Genomic DNA, 15,971 nt, shown 5'->3' with positions numbered 1-15,971 from the left:
AGAAAAAGAAAACTTTCTGATCCACATGTGACCAGAATTTATAACTGTAAATGAACATCATTACTTTTTTTGATGCAATCCTCCTAGTTTAAGGAGTGAAGGTGGGGTGTGGGCCTCACCTGGCAGTGCTCCAGGGCTATTTCTAGTGATCACTGGAGGTGCTCAGGGAACTGTATGCAGGAATCAAATCTTGGTAAGCTGTCTGCCAGGCAAGTGCTTTAACCTCTGCATTTTTGCTTCAGCCTCAGTTTTCTGTCCTTCCCACTTCTTTTCCTTGAGGCTGTATAATTTTTACTTCATGTTTATTTGAGAAAATGGTATAAAAATGTGGAATGATAAAAGTTCAGATACTTGGTGGGCAGTAAGGGCTGAATATACAAGAAACAAGGAAACCATGGATCTAAGGGCATACAATCACTCTTTGGAACTGAGGATGTGATTAGGGAGGACATCTCTTCAGGGTCACTGAACCAAAGCAAACCTGGTCTTGAGAAACTGCTCCTTTCATAGATGAAGAAGAGCCCGTGGGAAACCATTCTATGCTGTGAAGAAAGAAGCTGGAACAGAAGATTCTACCTTTAGTGTCGCTTTAGTTTGGGAGTTCTGCAGAGAAGAGGAGAGTGTTGTGTCCACACCCAATGCTACAAGCAACTTCTTGCCCCTTCTCTTGGGTCTCATATTATAGCACTGCAGTAAGAAGGGGAAATATTCTTTAAATTTTTTAATTAAAAATTGTTGAAGTTTGATTGTCTTGTTTTCAGTGTTGTTGACTCTGTGGTTTGGATGTTTAGCTATAACCACTCCTCTATACCATAATGTATACCCTTGACTCCTGCTCTCTCATTGCTTCTGATCTATCTCTTCTCCCAACACCTCCTCAATTTCATTCCTTTTCTGTCATTCTTTTACCTATAATATGGAGCCAATGGTTAACTATATTCTGCTTTACAGGCGTTGCATTCCCTCATCCAGTTATTCTATATAACATATATAAATGATACATCATCATCCTGAGACAGGCAGGTAGATAGGAGAGGACCCATGGCAATGCAATTTCTGAGAAGTAAAAAATTCATTAACACTGAAGCTGCAACAATTAAGGCCTAGGCATCGTAAGATCTTCCTGGTGCCAGTGGTGACCCCGAGGAGGTTGGACTCCACAGAGACACAAACTTCAGCAGAGACAGAGATGGCAATTAAGGACCTGAAGGAGATTATGACACCTTTCTGATGCCTAAAGTAAACCAAGAGTCCAGCCCCAAGAAAGAGAAGACTCAGAACAAAGCCTGCAATTTCCACTAAGCTTCTTTCTCTGTGAAAATTCAGACTGTGCTCCTGTGGAAAGCAACTAACTTTAGTGATGTTTATCTGAACTAACTTCTCTAATTGAGACTCTCAGATTTAAAATGTTGAGGATGGAAGAAAAAATCATCCCTGCAAAAATTAGGATAGTTATCCATTGCTGAAAAGAGATTTAAAAGATAACTAGTAGTTCCAAGTTTCAGAAATCACATTTATTGAAATATCAAGGCCTTAACATAAGATCTCTACTTCACATTTGACAGACAAGGAGTTTGTAACTCAATGAGGTTGAGTACGTTTGTCTATGGCGACAGAACTTACAAAATGTGGAGCTGAAACCAGATGCCTTTTATGTCAAGAAGACTAAAGTATAAAGGATGTGTCTTTTTTTGTATCACAGTGAACAACTCAAATCAACAGTGTATAAGCCCAGTCTGATACAGGAGACTGGTACCCAGGTAAAGGGATTATCAAGATTTATATCAATATAACAGGCTTAAAAAAAGAACAGTTCTTTTTATCAACCTCCCAGCATAATTGCCTTCATAGGGAATACAGACAAGCTTTAAAGGAATTATCATGGGTCATCTGCAATAGATATGTGCTGAAGGAGGGGAGACCATGGAACAAGTGAACATAAATTATGGAGGAAATACGTTATAGTTAGGGATAAACATACCCCCTTTCTCAGTAAGATCAGAAGTCTACTCACTCCATTTCACTATGATGTTCAGGCTCGATACACTTGGCAGCTGTAGATGTCTCCACTTTGAAAAACTGTTTCAAGCATCACCAGTGCCTGGAAGGTTCAGTCTCCACTGGGGATGAGGCCTGTGGAGATAACCCCAGTCTCCTCTTCCTGGCCATTCTGGAACCACCTGACTTCTATGTGACCCAGATAGAAACCATTCACATAGCAGACCAGGAGATTGTGGTGCTGCAGGAACTAGGTCTTTGCAGGAAACACAGTTAGTGTGGGCTCAGATAGGAGGGAAAAGAGAGGAAGTAGTAAATCTTCTTGATTGGTTGCCTTTCTCTTTCAGTCCAGACTCCAGTGTCAGTCACATCTGCTACAATGCCGGGCATGTGGTCCCAGCAGAGTTACTGTGACAAACATTGACTCAAATCCTACAGCACAGGCCCACTACATTTGAAAGATGTTGAGAAAGTTTGTGAGTTTATTCTCATAAAATGATTCCCAGGGCAGCTACCTTTGGATTCAAATTCATATTTATCTATGACCGGTTGATCTCATGAGTATTTGGAAATTCCTCTGTTCCTCAGCCTTCTGGGTTAACAATTCTACCTTACCTAGCTACTAACTTACTAAGTTATCTAAGTAACTTTTTTTAAATTGAATCACCGTGAGCTACATTAACAAAACTTTCATGTTTGTGTTTAAGTCATACAATGATCAAACACCCATCCCTCCACCAGTGCACATTTTTCACCACCAATGTCCCCAGTATCCACCCACCCCCGCCTCATCCCACCCTCCCCCGACTCTATGGCAGACAATTTCCATCTTATTCTAAGTAACTTTTTGAGTGTAATTGTAATAAAAGCTTGAGTCCAACAGGAAAGGGGAAGGAGAAAAGAATTTGATTCATTTTTTTTCTTTTGGGGTCACACCTGGTGATGCACAGGGGTTACTCCTGGCTCTGCACTCAGGAGTTACTCCTGGCAGTGCTCAGAGGACCATATGGGATGCTGGGAATTGAACCCGGGTCGGCCGTGTGCAAGGCAAATGCCCTATCCACTGTGCTATCTCTCCAGCCCCTCATTAAAAAAAAAAAATTCTTAGAAGTACACTAAGTTGAAGAGTCCCTCTCCTTTGCAAACCAAGCATTTCATTGTAATTGTTATTACTTTATAATGATGTTTCTTTCTAAGCTAACTTTTGAGTTTGGAGCAAGGTCTGGGACTTGTTAATATGTATATTGAATATTTGATACAATCCCTGACACTTCCAGGTTTCAAGACTGTAGCACTGTAGCACGGGCACCAGTAAGGTCTCCATTGTGAGATTTGTTACTGTTTTTGGCATATCAAATACGTCACAGGTAGCTTTCCAGTCTTTACTGTGTGGGCGGAATACTCTTGGTAGCTTGCTGGACTCTCTAAGAGGGCTGGAGGAATCGAACCTAGGTCAGCTGCATGCAAGGCAAATGCCCTACCTGCTATGTTATCGTTCTGGCCCATAATAGGAGTAGCACTGTATGCATAGGACAAAGACTATAGCAAAGACATCCCGTTTTTCATCGATTTGCTCGAGCGGGCCCAGTAAAATCTCCATCATGAGACTTGTTATTACTGTGTTTGGCATATTGTATACGTCACGGGTAGCTTGCCAGGCTTTGCCATGCGGGCAAGATACTCTTAGTAGATTTCCGGGCTCTCCGAGAGGGGTGGAGAAATCAAACCTGGTACAGATACTAAAATAATTCTTCAAAACATAATTACTTGTAGTACACAGGAAAAAACTAAAAGAAAACAATTTTTTTAAATAAAAGGTAGATTTAAGACTAGTAGAGCCCGACAAGCTACCGAGAGTATCTTGTCCACGTGGCAAAGCCTGGCAAGCTCCCCGTGACATATTCAAAATGCCAACCACAGTAACAAGTGTCATACTGGAGACGTTACTGAGCCCGCTCAAGCAAATCGATGAAAAACAGGAGGACAGTGATACAGTGCAATGTAGTAAATCATTGCTAACAATTCTGTAGTCTTTAATTATATTTAAACTTCTAATTCATAACATGAAAATAATAACCACAGTAAACATATAAGTCACAAACTGAAGACAAATAAATATCAGAATGTCAATATTACTGCATACAGAACTCATAAAAATTTTTTCAGATTTTTTTCCTCTTTATTCTCCTGTTAGGACAGTTCAAACATAGCAAATCTATGTTTTAACAAGCTAACCACAAACATTATTACAGAAGTAAAACTCTAGCATTTTCTAAGCTTGTGGTCTTTCAGTTTTTTGTTTTTTTTAATTGAATCACTGAGAGATACAGTTATAAAGTTTTCATATTTGAGTTTCAGTCATGCAATGATCACATGCCCATCCCTCCACCCTCCACCAGTGCACATTTTCCACCACCAATGTCCCCAGTATCCTACCCCTATCCCAGCCCTCCCCCTACCTCTATGGCAGACAATTTCCCCCATACTCTCTCTCTACTTTTGGGCAATATGGTTTGCAATATAGATGCTGAGAGGGGTCTTTAAGTTTTAAGGCAAGCATGCAACATTTTGGTAAATTATATCAAACATCACATTGAAGTTTAATTCTTATTTGTATTCCACAAGTCTCTTTAATTCACAGAATTAGTTATTAATTTTCACAGATATGAAGGCTATGAAAAACTGAAAATATGCTATGTTCAATAAATTCTATGAACCTCAATAGAGGTTTAGATCACCTAAACATCTAACAAATTAAGCAAGTGCTATCTATTACATTAAAAATGATATTTTCCTTCCAATGTCTCCAAAACCGCTTTTATAGTCAACAATAACAAAATTGCATGAAATTCTAGGGGTTGTGGTTTTATGTTCTTTGGATGTGCGGCTGTTGAAATCTGGGTCGTAATAAGGAAAACTTTAGAGAACAGAGGGTTTTCTTTGCATATTTATTCTCAAAGTTGTTCCATCAGATTGTGAGCGGCCTTATCATTATCTTCTCCAAACTTTACATTCATCATCTCTCTCCCACTAAACCACCACTCCAACACATCCCTAACCACCTACCCAGTCACTGCTTCCTCCATCTCTAGACCCTAAGGTAAGGTAAAGGTAAAGGCCCTCCCGTTGATCGTCGATTTGCTCGAGCGGGCCCAGTAACGTCTCCATTGGAGACTTTGTTGTTACTGTGTCTGGCATATCGAATACTCTCGGTAGCTTGCCGGGCTCTCCGAGAGGGGCGGAGGAATCGAACTCGGGTCGGCCATGTTGGCCGCTTGTAAGGCGAACGCCCTACCCGCTGTGCTATTGCTCCAGCACTGGGCTGACATAAATCACATCACTTCATCTCCACACAGTGGCCACCATTGCCTAAAACCTCCTATCTGCACTGTTCCCACCCCAAACTTGCTTTCCCTCCCCACCCCAGACCTACTTCCCACCATATACATTGTGTTTCACCCTAGCTTTATACTCCTCACTCACCGTCCTCAATCCAAAGAATCACAGAATCTGTATCTCAATGACTCATTGTCACCGTCCTCAATACAAAGAATCACAGTATCTCCCTCCTTCCCCCACCTACCTCCTATGTCTCTCTCTCTTACACACACACACACACACACACACACACACACACACACACACACACACACACACCCCACCCCACTGTTTCTGTGGAATAAAATTGAACAGAGGAGATAAGTTAGGAGCTGTGCAGGTTTAGTCTAACAATGTTTCAACTTCTTGCTTAAAGGAGGTGACTTGAAAAGACAGCAATTTGAAAGCTTTCAACTAAACAAAGAAAATCTTATAATGAGTTTTTGTCTTCATTTTCATTTCTTCGGACTTTTAGAAAGTTCTTGCCTTCAAGATAAGTTCTTGAATTTGAACTATACATTTTTGTATAAAGTCAGGATATTAAGAATGTTAATATGCAATCATAGTCAAATATTTTGTCATTTTAAAAAGCTGATATGAAGTAAATTTTCCTTCTATTGAGTAGAGCTCACTTGTCACAGCTGTATGTAAACTGGAACTTGCTTTGGGGAGTAATAAAGCAGCTAACCAGAAATCTCTCTATAAATCACCTTGGTTTCTCTCCCTGAAGGCCTTCATCATCTACTCTAAGAAAAAACACATTTACACTTATAATGACTATAGGGGACTGCAGAAATGCTATATGATCACATATATCTACATAAATTTGAAACCAGGTACCTACTAGTATGGTAAAACCCCCAATGTAGATTAATCCCATTCTGTGAGGGTACTAAGAGGAAAGTTAAGAATGCCCCTGGCTGGACCTTCCAACCTTTCAGTTGAAAATTACAAGAAGGGAATTTTCAGAGTTGATGATTTCTTTAGCCCCTGTAAGTAGAAAATAACTTTTTACAGGAAAGCCTTCTTTCTGCTTCTTTTCCAGTTTTCTCATTGGCATTCAGGAGAAATTGATTCATCTCTAAAGTTTCCCAGCAAAGTGAGAAACAAAGGGAGATTATTTTCATCATCTGATTATTAGAGAGCACAATAAAAAAACTGTTCTATCAGTTCTGCTAGCAGAAAACCAAAATAATTTTCAGGAAGATTTCCCCCACTTTTTTTTCTTGATTAGCACAGTTGGAAGGGTAAGACAAATAAAATTCTTGTAAGATCATTCTGGTAAAACTAACAGGGGAAGATTTTTCTCAAGTGAAAGCTACTGAGAAGAATTTTATCGCAGGTCAAAGAATCCAAAAAAAAGGCAGGATGAGGGTGTTTGAGTTTAGTGTTTTACCTCTTCTTAAATTATCAGATTTTTTTGCAAGACAAAGATTTCTAATGCAGGTTAGTAAGCCCTGAAGAAAAGAGACAACAGTTCCCACCAGCAATGTAGATATTGTCAGCAAACTGATGACCAAGCTGGAGGCTAAGAGTTTAGCCCTGGGCATGAATTGGTCTCACAAGGAAATAAAATTGCAATAGTTACTATTGGCTTATCCAGGTGATGCATGTTAAGTCATTTAACTGGCACTCTGAACACGTGTTGCTAAGGGCAATAGTGGGAAAACTGAGACCCTACAACCCATCTTATCCACAATACTCAATACACAATACACAATAGTCTATGGTTATTTGTCCATCTTAAAGGAGTATTTTTAATGGAAAGTAAAACACCCAACACTGAAGTAAATGGAGCACTAGATAACAAGTCATCTGAAGGCACCCTGGCAAATTTCATGCACAACAAATGTGCAGTTTACACTTGTCATTTTCTCAGTTCATGGGAAGATTTTATGAAAGGAGATCTCACAAAAAGGTGGGCAACACAGAGCACCCACTTTGTACCAAAATTAAACTTTCATGTATGCATTTAGAATGACCTATCTCAAAAGTTAAACAAAAGAGCAAAGGCTGAGGTATCTTCCTTGATTGCTTCTTGGAGGCAACAGCATCATGTTATTTCAATGCATGTGTGGTAGAATTTGAGCAGAAAGTCTTTCTAAACTGGAGAGATCATGCAGGCATGATCTGCTCTTTCTTTATACATCCCGCATTATTTTGCAATATTTGAGAAAAACTTTCAAACAATATCTTCGGGCATACTTCGAATAGCAAGCATACTTCAAACAATGAAGTATGCCTGTAAATTCCTTCCAAGGTCATCAAACAATGTCTGGCTTAGCCCAGGGTTAGGTAAAGGATTGAATATCCTAGTTAAAAGGCATGATATAAATTGGACAACACTCCATACAAAGCATCAGTCACATTCAGTTATTTAGATATCTGACTAGTTATCTAGATAGATTGATATGTAGATAGATCGATAGAGGGAATAATAAAGGTCACTTAGATTATGATTATCCAACAAATAACTAAGCAGACTGAGCAGTGTGATTATAAAATCAGATCAGATTTCCATTATAATAGAAATTCTGGAATTTGCCTTTTCTGTAAGAAACTTGGAGTTAATAGAAACATTACAGAATAAGGAAGAAGGCAATAAAATTAATAAGATGTTTGGGTGAATCAAGAGAATAGTTTACTGTGAAAATACAAATGTTTTGTGGGACTTGAGTAATCTCACCCTCCTGTCCAATATCTTAGATAAAAGTGAGGTTTTATTAAAGATACATAAGACATATTAAGACAAAATAGCTTTGATTGATATTGTGTCTACATTTTCAGTTCTAAACCTTACCAAAAAACAAATTTTCTCTCCTTCAGAATATGAAAATAAAAATAAATGCTAGAGAAGACTGATTCTCTTGCAACAGTCTGCAAACCCCCTCCATCAATTTCCCAGCAGTAAAAATTGAAAGTTGTCATGTTTTTCACAGTATAAAGATCCTCTATCTTTATGAGAACTTTTTTCAGAACTTTTCTCAGTTTTATGGCCTTTGGTATTTTAATGTAAAGGACTACCTGCCTGAACTTAATTCCCAATTTGATTCCCAATATTCTTCATATGGGCTCCTAAGTGATCTTAGAGCACAGAGTAGCTGAGAGTAAGCCCCGTGCATCTCCAGGTGTGTCATCAAACACACACACACATACAAACACACACAAACATACAGTGAAATCCTTTTTCCCTTCCCCATGTACAAAAAGACAAATGGAAGTGTTTCTGAGCAGATGGCAGAGTTAAATTACCCCATTGCCTCTATAGCCCAGCCTTTGTAAATTCTCTAAAGCAATACCTGCCTGAGGGTCTGGTCTGGTCTGCAGACATTCAAGGATCTTAAGGAAGCTATAAGACAGGAATATCATTTAGGTTACCCAAATTAATATACTATTTGTATTTTTCTTTGTAGATAAAAGCGACATATGGCCACAGGAGTTTTAATTCAGAAGCATGTGGCTCACGATTGCATCCTAGAATATTTTAAGCAGAAATTAAATAGACTTAGTAGTTAAAGACATCTCTCTAATCTCAGGACTATCACTGCAACCACAGTATAATTCAAGGCCACAGGGAGAAAAAAAAAAAGCTATAATGCAGGGCCTCTGTTCATCAGTGTTCCACACTTACTGGAAAGGTTTTTTTTTAAAACTACAGATATCTACCCCAGTCTGTGTTCACACCCTGAAATAATTGGTTTATCAGTTCAGGCCTAATGGCTCAGTGCTTGGACCTAGTTGTGCTCATGTAACAGGAGAGACATGTGACAGTGTCGAGTGGCCTGTACGGTATCAGGAATCAAACTAGGGTCTTGCATATGATTTCATGTGTTCTACCAGTTGAGCTAGCTCCCAGCCCTAAAGACTCTTTAAAATACCATTGCATAGATTTTTTTACCAATATGTTAACTTTACATGAAATTTATACTCTGCTAGAGAGACCTGGGGCAGGGTGGGGGAGGTACGGGGAGGCAGCTCTCAGCCACCAATCACATGTGTCATGCACCCCCACACATGTTGAACTCACACCATGTCATTTCTTGCTTAAAAGTATCTGACTTGGGCCGGAGGGATAATACCATGGGTAGAGCAGAGGCTGATCTACCCACTTACCTTGCACGAGGCTTATCTGGGTTTGATCCCTGGCACCACATATGCCACTTCCTCCCCCTCCCTCCCCACCCCCCCACTCCCGGCCCCGGGCTGCCAAGAGTGATACCTAAACTCAAAGCAAATTCTGAACACTGACAGACATGATCCCAAAACCAAAACTAAGGAAACAAAAGAATCCGATTGGTTTGATATTGACAGAGACACTCCAGAATTTGGTGGACTGCCCCTATTGGAACCCAGTGGATATACGCAGGAATCTCTGGACCTGTCTACCACCTGGCTGGTTAGGTCATTAGGTATGGGTTCCTTTAGACATGAGGGCAATATCCAAGACTCCCTGCCAAAACTTCCACCTAACCTCCCAACCTTAAAGAGATGAAAGTTTTGATGGATTTTGCATTGCAGAACACCTGCTTTTTTCTCTTATTTCTTTTTGCTTCCTTAGGTCTTGGAGCTAACATAACACACATTGAGGCATTAACAACATTTATTTAGCCTGTTGTAAATGACAGTCCATGTAGAACCAAAATGTTAAATGCAGATATCTGCAATAGTGCATGGAGAACGTTACAGAACCATATGGCTTACATGTTCTTACAACCCCCCAGGAAAGTACAAGAGTCATTAAAAACACAGAATGTTGCACCTGTTTTCTTGTTAAATTGCCTACAATCTGTATTTCTTTTAGTAATGATTATTGTCCTTACAAGCGGCCAACATGGCCGACCCGAGTTCGATTCCTCCGCCCCTCTCGGAGAGCCCGGCAAGCTACCGAGAGTATTCGATATGCCAGACACAGTAACAACAAAAGTCTCCAATGGAGACGTTACTGGGCCCGCTCGAGCAAATCGACGATCAACGGGAGGGCCTTTACTTTACTTTTACTTACTTTACTTACATATAAACTATAAAATTTCTATATAAAATTTTAATTGGATTTATTAGGCAAGCTACTGAGAGTATCCCGCCCACACGGCAGAGCTGGTAAGCTCCCCATGGCATATTTGATATGCCAAAAACAGTTACAACAAGTTTCACAATGGAGACATTACTGGTGCCTGCTCAAGCAAATCCATGAACAACAGGAGGGCAGTGTTACAGTGCTACAGTATACAAGTAAGCTCTACATCTGCACCAATAATGGGCATATGAATAAAGTTCATCTTAGTTTTTCTTTCAGTAGACATCCATCATCAGCATTCTCTCTACTCTCAGTGCTTATCTGAAGGGTATGAGAAGAGAAAACAGCATATAAATCTCTGGAATCCTAGTAACTGTATTAAAATGAATCAAAAGTGCAGGATTTTTCCTAAAGAAAGGAGCGCAGAGGGTTGAGGTCCATGTGAGCTGGAGGCAGCAAGCAAGATACCACTGGATATCTCATCACAGGGGAAATTGTGAAATAAAATTAGGCTCAGAGAAGTTGAACTTGCCGAGGTGTGTCAGACAAGAAAACATTTCTTTTCTGACCCTGGAAAGTCCCCAACTCATTTACATGTGTGAGGCAGTAGTGAAACCATTTTGAATTGAGACAAAGGCACAGCCATTTTAAAATTAAACAGTGGGCCAGACCGGACCCGCCCAGACCGACATTCTGGCCTGGCTCTCATGTGCGCCATGTCGGGTTCCTCCAGTGTCTGTGACTATGAAGAAAGTGGTTCAGCAGCTCTGGCTGGAGGCACGGTTCAACCGTGTGAAGGTTTCCCAGGCTGCTGCAGATTTGAAACAGTTCTGTCTGCAGAATGCTCAGCATGACTGCCTACTGACTGGAGTGTCTTCAAGTACGAATCCCTTCAGACCCCAGAAAATTTGTTCCTTTTTGTAGATAAAATCTTTGGAAGGTTTGCTGTTTTCATGAAACAGGATATTCACTGGAGTTAAATTCGAAGTCTATACAGAAGTTTACACATAACTTGTGCCATATTATAACCGTTTCAGTCCTTTAACATCTACATCTGAATTTTCATGAATTTCTTTTTCACAAGGATAATTGTTTTATATAGAACAGCATACAATAAAATACTTAGTATAAAAAAAATAAATTAAATTAAAACAGCTCCTCTAGTCTTCCCCTAGGCTCAAGACAGCACCCAAGGTTGCTGCAACATTAGAACAAACATTTCCCTGAAGATGGGAGGTCTGGTAGAAAAACACCTGTGCAGATTTCTCTGCTCCATGTAGGAGAGATAAGACTTGGATCTGGGAATGTACCTCTGCAGATGTTATGCGCTAGATAAGACTGAAATATAGTTGGCATGTGTAAGGACAAGATGTATCCCACTTTGCTATACTGTATCCTGCTGAATAGCCTGAAAAGAGTACATATTGTTTACCTTGCCAATGCTCAATATTCCAAGTCTCTTGGGCTTGTGAACTGACAACACTGTGCTTTGCGTGAATAAGAATAAGCTCGGCTTCTGTGCAGTCTCTCTCTGTCTCTGAGCAACTCCATTGTCAGGAGGTTTGGCAAGAGACTGCCCTAACACATGCCAATCTCCTGCCTTGAGGACTAGAAGATACTTGCCAAACCACAGGATCTGTAGAGCTGGACAAAATTTTCCATCTTTTCCATCTCTCTTTCTCTCTCTCTCTCTCTCTCTCTCTCTCTCTCTCTCTCTCACACACACACACACACACACACACACACACACACACACACATGCAGAGTTTTAAAGTTTGTGCCTGTTTATTTGCATTTCCTCATACCTAGAATAGTTCAGAAATGACCTTTTGGGTTCAAAATATCTGGTTGAGTTATTTTCCTTTCAACCAGAATTACCCTCGGACAAAATGACTGTTCTTTTAAAATGTTGGGTAGGATGTCAATTTTTCCTATATTGAGAATAGCCCCTGATAAGTGAATCAGTTGTAAACTGAAATTTGCACTGGGAAGGGAGAAGAATGAAGCTTATGCTTTTGTTCTGATTGGTTTGGTTTTGTTCGGTTTGGTGTGGGGGCCATACAGGGCTATGTGCAGGGCTGACTCCCATCTCTGTGCTCAGATACCACTCATAGCAGGGCTTAGGGTAACAAAAAGGGTCCTGAGGATCAAGCCTGGGCTAGCAGCATGCAAAGCAAATGCCTTCCCACTGAATTACAACTTGGGCCCTGCTAATACTATCTATCTTATGATTGATTTGTCCTTCCTTATCAGCAGGTTCTCAATATGGTCAATTTTTAAATAAAACATAAATTTCTTTCTTTCCTCTACGCAGAGATAATGTTTTACTTTAGAAATCAACCACTCACTCACACCCAACATGCTCACCTCTCCGCCAGATCAGGAAGCTCTGAATAACTCTATAGTTGTGTCTACAGAATCTGTCCAGTTCAGTGTGCAGCTGCTGGAGGAAGTCTTTCTACTGTTCCAGTACTCTGCATCAGGTCTCCCCAGTTCTGTCACTGCCTTGAACACTCCTACTGCACTGTCAAAGAGCACTGACACATCTTGGTTATAGATGTAGGAAGCTAGAGGGCGCACCCACTCCATCCTGTTGGGAAAAGAAAAAATGAAAAATGACACGCGCATTTACCCTGCATCACGAAATGTGCTGTGGGAACAAAAGATACAGGAACCAGGTCAGGCTCTTCAGAAGAAACAGGTGGTAATCCCCAAGAATACAAGGCTCCAGTCACCAGTGAAGGCTATGACACCCGGCATTGGCTCCTCCCTACCCCAACTACCAGCAACCACTACTTTAGCAATTTTTTCTACTAGAAACAGAGGCCTGGCTAGCCAGAAAATTTCCCTCTCTTCCAGAACCATTTGGAAATGCTCACAGAAACATAGACTGTGCTGGGGCAGGACCCATAGGATGTGCAAGCAAGAACCTTACCCACTTACTTTCTTATCTTTCCAGCCTCCAGAACCATTTGGAATTAACTCATGTTTCTGGAAGGTTGACTTCCAAGCACAAATAGAATTTGATTAATTCTTCTTGCCACTAGAAGCATTTACCTGAAAAATGCTCATGGCTCCTTCTTCTCATCCCACAGCTTTTTACGACAACCCTTAAATACATTCCACCTAGTTCACTCTTTAAATATTAACTTTATGCCGACCTGTAATGCCTTTTGAGAATCAAAACCAGAAGGGGTAATTAGACAATTTCCTTTCCTTCAAGTGGAAGAGCTTGATATTTATTGCAAATGATACACTAAAGTCACATACACAAGCATATCTATTGGAGTGAGAAATATCAGGAGAAAAGTATAGCTCTCTAGTACAAAGAAGTAATTGATTGAGTGGATTTAAGAAGAAAGTGATGAATTTATGCAAATATATTAACAAGGTATAGGACTTATTAACAAGCTAAACTCATGTAAGGAAGATTTCTAGTGACTGTTAAAAAGCCAAACTGCAAAGAACTGACTGAAAAGTGAGTGTATATATAAGTGGAGTACAGTATTTTTATTTTACTTTAAATTAAACATTAATTCATTATTAGAAAAGTGTAAAATCTCTTAGCAAGTTAGGTCTAACTAGACCTTTATTAATCCAGTAGAGACCAACCAGAAATCTTAGAAGCAACACATTATATACCTGTGTTTTTAATCACATCACTGCTGCTAACTTGGATGAAAATTCTTTGTTGCGGGAAGGCTACCCTGTTCATTGTAGAAGCTCAGCCAGTATCACTGATCTCTAGCTACCAACTATGGGAAGAATTTTTCAGGTGTAACCACCAAAAATGGCTCCAGGCTTTATAAAATGATCTGGGGGATGAAAAAAGACAGCACTATTCCAAAGGAAAACTTCTGGTATGCCATCAGACAAATGTGGGAGGAAAATTTACTGTTAATTATAAAACAGTTATAAATTGCTTTGAAAGTTTTGCCAATATTGTCACTGTCATCCCATTAATCATCAATTACTTGAGCAGGTGCCAGTGGCGTCTCCATTTGTCCCAGCCTTGAGATTTCAGCATTGTAAACTTTATGCTCTCTCTCTGAGAATGTGGCATGCCAGCTGGATGTCCTTGGGCATAATGGTGACACACTTAGCGGGGAAGGTGCAGAGGTTGGTATCCTCAAAGAGCCCCACCAGGTAGGCCTCACACGCCTCCTGCAGTGCCATAACTACCAGCTCTGGGAGCGCAGGTTGATCCTGAAGTCCTATGAGATTTTGTGCACCAGTCGCTGGAACAGCAGCTGGCGGATCTTCAGTAGCGCCATAGTTGTTCGTGAATTAAAAAAATGTTTGGTCCTAAACAAATTCAATATTATTTTCTTTAAAAATAGCTTATCCAGAGCAATAGTACAGCAGGTAAGGTGCTTGCCTTGTTGACACTAAATCAACCCTGGCGCTTTATATGGTCCCCCAGCTAACAAGGAGCAATCCCTGAATGCAGAGCCAGGAGTAAGCCCTGAGTACAGCCAGCTGGGTGTGCACGCCCTCCAAAATCACTTAATCACTTAATCCCCGTTATTCATCGATTTATTCGAGCGGGTGCCAGTAACGTCTCCATTCATCCCGGTTGCGTGCTAGCGTAGCCCAATGGTATCTGTTCGTTTTAGGAACATGTAGAGCCTCAAACCGATCATTTAGGGTCTTGACGAAGAAATCTGACCATCTTATAGGTGGGCGTCCACGTGATCTTTTGATGTCTCGTGGAATCCAATCAGTAATGGCTCTAGTCCAGCGGTTGTCTGTAAACCTCATTATGTGTCCAGCCCATCTGATTTTTGATGTCTTGGCAAATGAGACAGCATCCCTGATTCTTGAGCGTTGACGAAGATCAGAACTCCGGATTCTATCTTTCATTTGAGTGAATCGTGATATTCCAAGCATAGTTCTTTCGATTCCTCTTTGAGAGACCCGAATAGCGTTCTCATCCTGTTTTCGTAGGGTCCAGGTCTCTGAGGCATATGTTAATGCAGGAAGAATAGTGGAATCAAAGAGATGTGCTCGTAGCTGGAGTTTCTTGGTCCTTTTAGTTATTTCTTCAATGCTCTTGAAGGCATTCCAAGCTGCTCTCTTCCTCCTGCGCAACTCAGGTGCCAGGTCATTCATCATGTTGATTTCTCGACCTAGGTATATATAACTGTTGCATTCGGAGATGGTGGTTCCGTTGAGAGCGAATGGAGCGTCAGGAACAAGGCTGTTTCTCATAAACATTGTCTTTGTAAGATTCAGCTGTAGTCCTACCTTTCCACACTCACGGTCAAAGTCCGCCAGCATTTGTGCCGCTTGGCTGATGTTTGGTGTTATTAGAATGATGTCATCAGCAAAGCGGAGGTGGTGTAGTTGCCGACCATCTATCTTCACTCCCATGTTTTCCCATTCTAGTCGTCGCATGATGTTCTCGAGGGTGGCACTGAAGAGTTTTGGTGAAATGGTATCACCCTGCCGAACCCCTCTCTTGATATGGATGATTACTTCTTTGTAGAATGGTGAGATCTTGGTAGTGAATCCGCAATAGAGCTTCGAAGGATCCTGATGTATTGAGTTTGTATGCCCTGATTGGCTAGGGCTTCCATGA

The 15,971-nt window shown here is 40.6% G+C and overlaps 2 pseudogenes; one reads left to right on the top strand and one right to left on the bottom strand.

Annotated features, from left to right (window-relative positions):
- Positions 1-1,005: 1,005 nt before the first annotated feature.
- Positions 1,006-14,566, bottom strand: LOC130035848 (H-2 class II histocompatibility antigen, E-S beta chain-like; annotated as a pseudogene).
- LOC130035309 (guanine nucleotide-binding protein G(I)/G(S)/G(O) subunit gamma-5-like) lies at positions 11,107-11,343 on the top strand (annotated as a pseudogene).
- Positions 14,567-15,971: the final 1,405 nt, after the last annotated feature.

This window comes from Sorex fumeus, unplaced genomic scaffold, assembly GCF_029834395.1.
Source record: "Sorex fumeus unplaced genomic scaffold, SorFum_2.1 ptg000063l, whole genome shotgun sequence".
Classification (NCBI taxonomy): domain Eukaryota; kingdom Metazoa; phylum Chordata; class Mammalia; order Eulipotyphla; family Soricidae; genus Sorex; species Sorex fumeus.
This window is presented reverse-complemented; position numbering and strand designations above follow the sequence as displayed.